The sequence below is a fragment of the Haliotis cracherodii genome, unplaced genomic scaffold (assembly GCF_022045235.1).
Source record: "Haliotis cracherodii isolate W230 unplaced genomic scaffold, xgHalCrac1.p SCAF_11, whole genome shotgun sequence".
Lineage (NCBI taxonomy): Eukaryota > Metazoa > Mollusca > Gastropoda > Lepetellida > Haliotidae > Haliotis > Haliotis cracherodii.
In genome coordinates, this window is record NW_027266266.1 from 3,977,279 (window position 1) to 3,988,469 (window position 11,191).

Genomic DNA, 11,191 nt, shown 5'->3' on the forward strand with positions numbered 1-11,191 from the left:
GAGTGAGTGAGTGAACGGATTTTCACGTAATGAGAACGAGGCAGGACGAGGGTCCAATTTGGCTCACTGGAAGTGCTAAATTAAAACGTTACAGAACAGTTTTGAACTTTTGATGTTATCAAGTACAAATGGCTAAAATGGGTGAAAATGGCCTTTTTTCGAACTTCATAAGATTATCTAACTATGAGCAAGTTCACGATCCGTGATGAAGTTTAACTAAACTGCCAGATAATATATAGTATTCACCCATGTTTAACGGTGGATAAAATGAAACAAACCAGGTTATTAGATGGTGATGTATATCTGATATCATGGTTGTGTTTTGGACATTAAGTTTGAAGTGCTTCGGCGACTGTTTCCAGCCTTGTAACGTTTAGATAACGTTTGTTATATTTTGGTCAAATCCAATTTTCAAGTGTATAATTTCCTTTGTTCGGCAGTTTTAATGTTTGTCCTGTCTATATCTGCATTTGTTTTATGAAAATCAGCTTTGATCGAAGACTTGTTCATGTTCAAATATCATAAAAACGAAATCAGCGTTTGAGGGATATTGTACACTTGATTCTACATTAAAAGTGTTTTTATATTATTTCAAAACTTGGAAGACGTAAACCAATTCAACTTATCATCAATGTGAACATATCAACATTTCTAAAAGACTACAGTGCACATCAAATGGAAGCTTGTCGTCAGACTTACACTGACAATACAGCAGTTGTGACGTTGGTGACACAACCAATTTCTTCATAAAGCAGTGTATGCCAACCTCTCGTTTCCCCCAAAATGTTACAATCTACTTCTATTGGATGCTAGCCATAGAAGAAACCAAAGAAGATGTGATTTGTGTAGCAACCGTTACATATGTTGAAAGTGAATACCATTTTATATTGATATGTAGTGCATATGAACACCTACGGCAATTGTATGTCCGCAAAAAGTATTACATATGTCTTAGTTTACACAAACTTAACATGTTAATGTCCGAAAACAATTTGAACACTTTACAAGATATGGGAATGTTTATTTTCTATGCTTATACTTTGAGAAAAGAAATGTTAAAAATTGGCTGTAGCACGGTTGCAATATGTTATGGGCCGATGGCCTATACTTCTAGAATATTAATGATGATGATATAAAGCAAAATGCTGTTGTGAAAGTGTGACAAGACTTGGCAGTGACAGTGACACTGACCACTAGTATATTGATAACCTTAGCGGACATATTCCTTCGTTCAATGACGTCAGCGTGAACGTGTATACTTCTAACAAACACAAATGAAATTTAGAAATAAAATTTAAAGAAACAGATGTAAATTGTCTAATGTCGAGAATTCGTATGTAAGATTACCCAGAATACACATTCACTGACACCCCGTTAATCCGGACAGGGTCGTTCCCCCGAACTAGTCCGGATTAGCACATGTCCGGATTAACGAATGAATGGTTACGTGTAAAATCCATGTATACGTATGCCCAAAAGAATCGTCCGGAAAGCGGGATTTCCAGATTATCGGGGCTCGGGCTAATGTAATCCAGTTTTGAGATGAAAGAAGACAATGTTTAATAAAATCACATCATAATTACCACACGGTTAAAATTACCGCAAGCTTGATAATAGAAAAAACAATGTATAAAACTGTGACAGTTTATTAGATAATTGTTCGATGCGTTTTAACGGGTTTAACGTGTTGTAGCTGATTGCGGCGTAATCATTCACACACTCACTCTCAGATATAACTCGTGATACGCAGCTCAATAATAAACTCGTGCGTTGCAGAGTCAATGGCAAAGGGCTTTTTATATCTTTAACGTTCCCCCCAGCAATATTCCAGCTATATGACGGCGATCTGTAAATAATTGCATCTGGAGCAGATGATCCAGAGATTGACATCATGAGTATCAATCCAGGCAACTGGGATACGGCGACATGTCTCAACCAAGTCAGCGAGCCTGACCACCCGATCCCGTAAGTTGCCTCTTACGACAAGCAAAGTCGCCATTTGCATGCTGAAGACCTTTTCTACCCCGGATCTTCTCGGTTCGCTAACAGAGGTGGTCCTGAAGATGGTGTGTGTGTGTACAAGTCGCATCCCTTTTAGAAGCATTCAATATGTGAATATTCGAATATTGCTAACAGTGTCGTAGAAGCCGACTCACTCACGAACTCGCGAACTGGCATGTAACATGGTTTTCACTGTTAAAATGATACATACACGTAAGTAACATCAACTGTTCTTAGCACTGAGCTACAATTGTACCTGGACGATCAGTTCTAAACAAACCAGCAACAAAAAAGTAGTAAACTACGGTTATAACGAACTCGAAGGGACCACTAATTTTAATTCGTTATAACCGTAGTTCGTTTTAAGCAAATGTACAACATCTATACAGAAAATGGTTGGTTGGTTGGTTTATTGATTAACGTTCACCCCAGCAATATTCCAGCTATATGACGGCGGTCTGTAAATAATCGAGTCTGGACCAGACAATCCAGTGATTGACATCATGAGCATCGATCCACGCAATTGGGATCGATGACATGTATCAACCAAGTCTGCGAGCCTGACCACCCGATCCCGTTACTCGCCTTTTACGACAAGCATAGTCGCCTTTTACGGCAAGCATGGGTTGCTGAAGACCTATTCCACTCCGGAATCTTCACAGAAAATGGACGGCAGCAAGAATCAGTTCGTTATAAGCGTGTCCGTTATAAACGTAGTTTACTGTAAATGATTTGCATGTGCCCAACAAACCCATCCGGCAACAGTATAGATTAACAGCTAAGATAAATTTACATTATATCATATTACATTATGTGACAGAACACACTAATCTGAACCAATAACTCATAAAATGTGTCAGATTGATATCTTGAATGTATAGTTACATTGCGCACAATAGAATATCGACGAAATGAAAATAAACAAAGAACACATGAGGCGTGGAAGTACTCACGTTGCGGGGAGACGAGGACGTCCATGGCAGTGATGGCGGGAAATGGAGCCACGCTCTGATATCAGCTGTGTTTGATTCCATGCCTGACTGACAGGTGACAGGAATGAAATGTGTGCCGCTCACCCATCATGCACTGGGCGGGATTTCGTCTTGTCACAAAGGAGACACATCCTTCCATTAAACGAATGACCTTACAACTAAAGACAAACGAACGAAAGCCATTTTTCATTCTCAATTACATACACTGTCAATACTTTGAGGAAGCTTGTAACGTTTTCTGTGATCTGTCTGGATTTCCTTGTGCTGGGTGAGAACGTTTCAGATGAAATGGAGCAGGTGAACCCAATCAACCATAGGAAGGCGGCCAACATAATGGCTGGTGCAAGCCGTGGATCAACAGGCGTCAGTGAATATTGTTTTACGAGCACCACAGTCAACAATAGTTCAACTATTGCATACTCCCCAGGGAGCTGAGAATGAAAATCGAGTACTCGCTGATCCATTGACCGGGGTAATAATAGTGTAGCGCTGTGAGCATCCACTTGGTGAATGAAATTGGCGCATTATAAATGCACTTATTATTATTATTATTTTATTATTAACACTGTCTTCGCGGTCTGCAAATAATCGAGTCTGGACCAGGCATACCAGTGGTTGATAGCATGGTTAATATCGTTGGAATGCGATGACACAAAAGTAACACGTTGTTTGTTTGTTTGTTTGTTTGTTGTTTAACGCCACACTCAATAATATTCCAGCTATATGACGGCGGTCTGTAAATAATCGAGTCTACAATCCAGTGATTGATATTATGAGACTCGATCCTCGCCATTGCGATACCATGCCATGCATCAACCAAGTCAATGAGCCCGACCACCCGATCCCGTTAGTCGCCTCTTACATCAAGCATAGTCGCGTATTACAGCAAGCATGATTGCTGAAGACAGTCAAGGTTGTGATCACTGCTAGATGGTCGTAGTATCAGTGTATTGGATGGTGCTCGGTACATGGGCACCTGACACCATTAAGTGGTTATCAGTATCAGAGAGTAAGTGGTTATTGTTTTATGCCGTAGTCAGCAATGATGTGATGACATCACTGCGGGTTCTGATGGACTCTGACAAGGCAGACGTGTTACTGTTTGTTTGTTTGTTTGTTTGTTGTTTAACGCCACACTCTGTGATATGCCCGGTATATGACGGCGGTCTATGATGGTCGAGTCAGGAACGAGTGATTGATAATGTGAGCAGCGACCCACGATGTCGGGGAACGATGACATAGAATCAATAAAGTCACTGAGCCTGACCACCCAGTCCATTTGGTCGCCTCTTACGACAAGCGTAGACTGCCGGGGGTCCATTCAAACCCGAGTGAGTGAGTGAGTGAGTGAGTGAGTGAGTGAGTGGGTGAGTGAGTGAGAACTATTGGTCAGTTGTAGTGACCCATACCGTCGCGATGAAATTAAACCAACAGGCATTTTGTAAACAAATCATTCCTACTTTACCCCCAAACATTGGTACAATGTGTGAAGCCCATTTCTGGTGTCCTCCGTCGTGATATTGCGGGAATATTGCTGAAAGCCGCGTAAAACCATACTCACTCACTATTTTACCCGAATCAAACGACTTATCTTATCAAGTTAAGTAATGGTTTCATTTAACACAGTAGGTATTTCTCAAACAATTTAAATGATTTCTGAAAGGAATTGTTAGGCGCATGAAATAAATTTAAAAAGGGGTTATGACAAGATGGAGTTCGTTTCGTTTCGTTTGAAAAAAACGTCTCAAAATAATAATTTCATTCCACATTTTGGAATTTCGGGATCGGTACAAAAACACCTTGTTACACAACTAAGGTGAGATAGCTTTCATTTAAACGTAAAGTGAGTTGATCTCAATAGTGGGAATTTCCGATCGAGCACATTACCCACAAGGCTACTTCGCTACACAAATCTGATTAAATCCTTGCTGTCACACACGTACAGGTATAGATCTATACCATGTCTACTTTTTGTGTCGCGTCATTCATCAAAGTTATGCCTTGCAGTGAGAGGCGACGTGCGGCAGGTGTTTAGTGACCTTAATGGGACAATGAAAGAACGCCGGGCGAGCCACGTGCGGGACGGTGTCAATCAAGTCCTAGGTCATGTCCTGTCGTGCCCTCATCGTACGACCTTGACATCAAGGGATATTCTCTTCTAATCACAACAGGGTCATTTGGATATATGTCCATAAATATAATCCAATATAGTGGTCAGGAGGTAAACATTGCGTTTTCAGATTTACGCGTTTCACTGGGTATTCCATCCCCGGGCATTTCATTGGGAGCCGACAGTCGTTTCTGAGCGCCATGGCATCTACATCCATCGAGGTTGTATTTCCGATCGAAGTGGTAGAGAAATGAAGCCGAATTCTGGTAGCTGATATCAGATAGACTCAAGAACCCACATACCAATTTTGATCAAAGCGTGTCTTCGGATCGTCACGGTGAGAGGTACATCTTCCCGAGGCAAGGGAGTTAACTGACTATAAAAGTCCAGTTTCCACCCTTGCCGAACTAAGCTGGTATTATGGAGTTACATTTTGGCTGGACTAACGAGTCTATGCATAGTCCAATCAAAATCGCGCACCAAATTCGAAATCCGGTTCGTAAAGTGTCATGTAGATTTCGGTCGACTGCAGGATTTGTAAAGCATGTGCACCGCTAACTCGTTGTCAACAGATATTTTCTAAATCTTTTCATGCTTTTAATCAAGGTGTTCACGTGATTTGATGCACTTCGCGATGTAAGACTCGTTTTATCACAATATAGATCTTGATTATCATTCAGATCGTCTTGACTGGCCGCCACCGTTTTGTTTGAAGCAAATGCAAGTGATACGAGAGGTGGAATCTGATTGGTCAATGGGAGAGGCATAGAAAGGACATAACTCGTAAAAGCCACTGGTGGCGCTACGATCGAGCCCAGGAATTCCAGCCTAGTTCGACAAGGGTGGAAACTGGACTTTTAAAGTCAGTTAACTTTCTTTGCCTCGGGAAGATGCGAGAGGTATGGTGTTGGAGGAAAGGTCCAGGTTAAAATACGTACCTATGCTTGTTTTAAGAGAAGAGATCGACTTATTACTATGTCACACTTGGTGTCGTGGTTGATGTCTACGTTCGGAGTTTGTATTATTCTGATTTTAGTTTGAAAGTGAAATAATAAAAATAAAGTGACGAAAAAATTATTTTGTAAGTTGCCTTACCCGAGTAGCAGTAAATCCATCAAACTTGACTTGACATTAACTCTTAGATTACAATATAAAAAAACAGGCTGAAGTATTCACCAGGGTGTTATTGTAAGTATATGGGGTGCGGAGTCTATGGTGTGGTGTCCGGGGTGGGGAGTCTGGGGTGGGGAGACCGGACTGGGGAGTTCAGCTTGGAGAGACGGGGGTGGGGAACACGGGGTGAAGAGCCTAGGTTGGAGAGTTCGTCTTTGGTGACCACCCGATCCCGTTAGTTGCCCCTTATGACAAGCATTGTCGCCTTTTACGGCAAGCACAGGTTGCTGAAGACCTATTCTAACACGTATCTTCATGGCCTGGAGATACCGGGGTGAGGAGTCCGGGATGGGGGGACCAGGGTGGGGAGTCCGGGTAGGGAGTCCGGGTAGGGGAGACTTGGGTTTGGTGTCCAGGGTGGTGAGCCAAGGCTGGAGAGTCTGGGGTGTTTCTGGGATCGGGAATACGGGGACGACAAATCAATAGTCATCTTCCCGAGGCAAGGGAGTTAACTGACTTGAAAAGTCCAGTTTCCACCATTTCCAAACTAGGCTGGTATTATGGAGTTATGTTTTGGCTGGACTGAGTCGTATATGCATATTCCAATCAAAATCCCATAGAGAAATCTACATCTGGTTCATAAGCAACAAGGCAACCGCTGTGCCAAATTCGTTCAATTGCAGAATTTGCAGAGCATGTGTACCGTCAACTGAGCGTCGTCAGATATTTTCCAAATCTTTTCATGTCCTTAATCAATGTGCTAAAATGATTTGATGCACCTCGCGAGGTAAAACACATTTAATTACAATAAAGATCTTTATTATCAATGAAATCGTCTTGACTGGACGCTGCCATTTTGTTTGAAGCAAGTGCAAGAGACAGGAGATGGAATCTGATTGGTCAATAGGAGGGACATAGAAGGGAATTAACTCGTAATAGTCACTGGTGGCGCTACAATTGAGCCCAGAAATTCCTGCCTAGTTCGGCATGGGTGGGAAATGGACTTTTAAAGTCAGTTAACTCCCATGCCTCGGGAAGATGGTCAATAGTACCCCTGTATTGGCTTTACACTGTGTTGGGTTGGTTGGTTAGTTTGTTCTTTAACGCAGCACTCAGTAATATTCCAGCTATATGACGGCGGTCTGTAAATAATCAAGTCTGGACCAGACAATCCAGTGATTGATATCATGAGCATCAATCCACACAATTGGGATCGATGACATGCATCAACCAGGTCAGCGAGCCTGACCACCAGATCCCATTAGTCGCCTCTTACATAGTCGCTTTTTACGTCAAGCATGGGTTGCCGGAGACCTATTCTATCCCGGATCTTCACAGGCTTTTTACTGTGTTGTCCATATTTATTGGTATAAAGCAGCTCTCAGCAACATTCCAGCAGGTCTGTAGTTAATGGTGACTGGAACGGTGATTGATAGTATGAGCAATGTTCGATATGGAGAGAAACACTATGATACCAGATCAACCAAGTCACCACATATAACCATCCTACCGATTAAGTCTTCAAAACACTTCCCTCTGTTTCTGTCATTACTAAAAAGTAGATGTTCGTTCCCTCACAAGCATGCACAACGACAACAGGTGTGATCAAAAATATATTTAATCCATCAGGGCAATGGTACAATACATCAGACGATGCTGTAACTTTGCATGTAACAAAAATATAATCAACATGATCAATCCATTAAAGTATCAATATATAAACAATCACAGATTTAATCAAAATGTGAGAAAATCTACCTAAAATAATTGAAGCATTCCATTTCAAATAAACAAATAACACAATCACTGTGTGCCTACAAGAAACTGCTGGGACGCTTGTATATCTAGGGAATAGATATGTGTAAAGTTAATTACTAATTCCTCTGGATATGTTTTAGTGTAACCTACTCTTAGGGGGGATAACTCCTGTTGAACTAGATCTTCTATTTTGTGCATGCTGCAAGGGGCACTGTCATTTTTTATATTTGTTGTAGGTGGCATTGTGTTGAAAATCGCCATTTTTGCAGTATATACTTGGCCTCCCTGGAGGGGTATCAACAGTACTCATGAATTACATGGCATACACCACCGGGCCAACTGTGTCCCTACTAAATCTCAAAAGGAGGTTGTTCACTACTTTGACAATACAAAACAAACAAAAAACAGGAAATGTTCACACTACCACAGTGGTTTGTTTGTTTGTTGTTTAACACCACACTGAGCAGTAGTCCAGCTATATGACAGCAGTCTGTAAATAATCAAGTCTGGACCAGACAATCCAGTGATTGACATCGTGACCATTGATCCACGCATTTGGGATATGATGACATGCATCAACCAAGTCGGCGAGCCTGACCACCCGATCCCGTTAGTCGCCTCTTACGACAAGCATAGGATTTTTACGGCAAGCAGGGATGCTGAAGACCTATCGTACCCGGGATCTTCACGGGTTACGAAAGTGGTACAAGTAGTATCACAACAGTGATGAAAGGTGAAACTCCTCAGCAGCTCTTGTTGTTGCCTCTAGAGGTATGCTGTGTGTATCAATACCGCATGAAGATTTGTAATCTCTTGCAGCAATATTCTGCCTTATGATTATTCTAATCTTTGATTTGTAGAAAAAGTGGTAAATATGTTAATACCAGGAAATAAACATCAAATATAAGGACAATTTTGATTTGAGGGATTGAAAAATGAGTACTCAGATATTAAACATATTAAAATATCACAAATTGACTTATTCAATGTCTTAATGCTCAATAGAAGTAAAGGACCACCCAAATCTTTCTTACTACTATAGATAATCTGTCATGGCTATGCAGCTTGTTCACATGTTAGACATCAAATAACACTAGTAAACTTGTTTCATAACAAATGTGAATAGTCAGTGTACTGAAAAAACAGAAATAAAGGCTTGCCCTCTAGTTCATGGCTAGTTAGCTGTTCAAGGGCTAGTGGAATGTTCAAGGCAACTGGTCCTCTTGCCCAATTCCATCTTACAGAAAGAAACACCTCGTGGCAAGAATATGTGGACTATTTTTTCTCTCAGATTATTCCATTAATAATTATCACACAGAGTACTAAGCAAGGAATTACTATCAACAAAGACAGCAACAAATAAACAGATATAACAAAAACACTCATTTACTGTTTTTTACATAATAATAAGTAACGTAAGGGACAATACACGTTTCTAGCTACAGTACTTACTGTACTTTGGTTCACTTGGTTCATGAGTGAGTGAGTGAGTGAGTGAGAGGGTCCAATGCCATTTTATTGTAGTTATATTCATAACTACATAACAACACAGTGAACATGGTGAATTGGAACAAACTATAACACAACTAGAAATCGAAATCACATTTTGTCCGGGTGATATTAAGTTCAAACAAAATACACAATGAATCAGAACTAATTTAGAAATGTCTGTTGGACCAGTTAGAACCATCATGACTCACACAGTGACAAGATTATTCTAAAAGGTGTTTTGGGGGCAAACAATGCAGACAGCCAGTGAGATACTTCTGTCTAAGTTTCTGGTGTACTTAACTTCTATTTGTTTGTTAAATCTGAAAACAAGTATCAAGTTGATTTGCATTTGCATCTACACTCCAAGTACCGAAAATAAAGTCTCATGTCTCATGTCTCATGTCCTAAAATGGGACTGACTGTTTTGTTGATTTAATCACAGTATCTTTGTACATTAAACTCTGAGTCTTGGCTTCATGTCAGCCACAGCTTGACTTATACTGGGTCAGGAGAACACCGGGAGCTTCACAGTCACCACATCACACACAGCAGACATCCATTAGTGTCAGACTATCACTAGGGCAGGCTAAAAAGATTGATAATCGGAATGATCATCGATGGGAATAAATAATGATTATCGATATGAAAATTGTGTCATTGATGATATCTTACAAAACTATTGTGATGAAATGAAGTTTAAATTTACTGAGGCAGACTTGTTATTGTCAGTCATGTCAATTGCTGAAGACAGAAAGCGATTTTTTAGCCTGCCCTAACTACCAATGACTGCTTCCACTGATCACATGACCACTTGTCAACATATGAGTGAGTATGGTTTTACGCCGCTTTTAGCAATATTCCAGCAATATCACGGCGGGGGACACCAGAAATGGGCTTCACACATTGTGCCCATGTCGGGAATCGAACCCGGGTCTTCGTCGTGACGAGCGAACGCTTTAACCACTAGGTTACCCGACCGCCCCTGTCAACATATGAACCGTCGATACATGCCATTGGCTATGGATGATCTGGCACATCTTTATAATCCCTGGGACTGAACATGGGATGATATAACGGGAAAGTTCAGTATAATGGCTCCAGAATGATTTCATGTTTCAAAGTATTGATGTAAATAAGAACACTGGTGGATTTCAATATGTGTGATTGTCTTAATGTTTCGAAATTGTTCATGTTATGAATTAAATAAGCAGATAACAAACTTGAATAAATTAATACGAAAGTGTCCACAGATGAAGAAACTTGCTTCAAGTTTTGCCATCTTTCTTTACAAGATCTAATCCTACCAAACATTCACACTCCAGTCAGCAGGTCCTGTAAACACGTCCTGAGCATAGGGTCCAACGGACATAAAAAACCCGAAAAAAACCCCCGTCCTGTTCACTTTTTTTGTATAACTTGGAAGAAAATCATATAATTCATTTATCGTACCATTACAATCAGAACACAAGGGACCAGTGTTTGTGCTGGTTGATGGCTGGAGAGTTGTGAAGTAAGGAGAACAAGTTGGCAGTGTCCAGACAGAGCGAGGGCGTCACAAGGTGTGTACAAAGTAAGTCTTAAGTAACATGTCTGTCAAGTGTCACGAATGTTCTCATAAGAAACAAATATATCTTTAAGGATGCCGTGGAACAAATTCTACAATTTGAAAAAGTAACATTCTGACTTTCTATCACGAAAGAATCCTGAAAGTGACCCTAAAACTGTT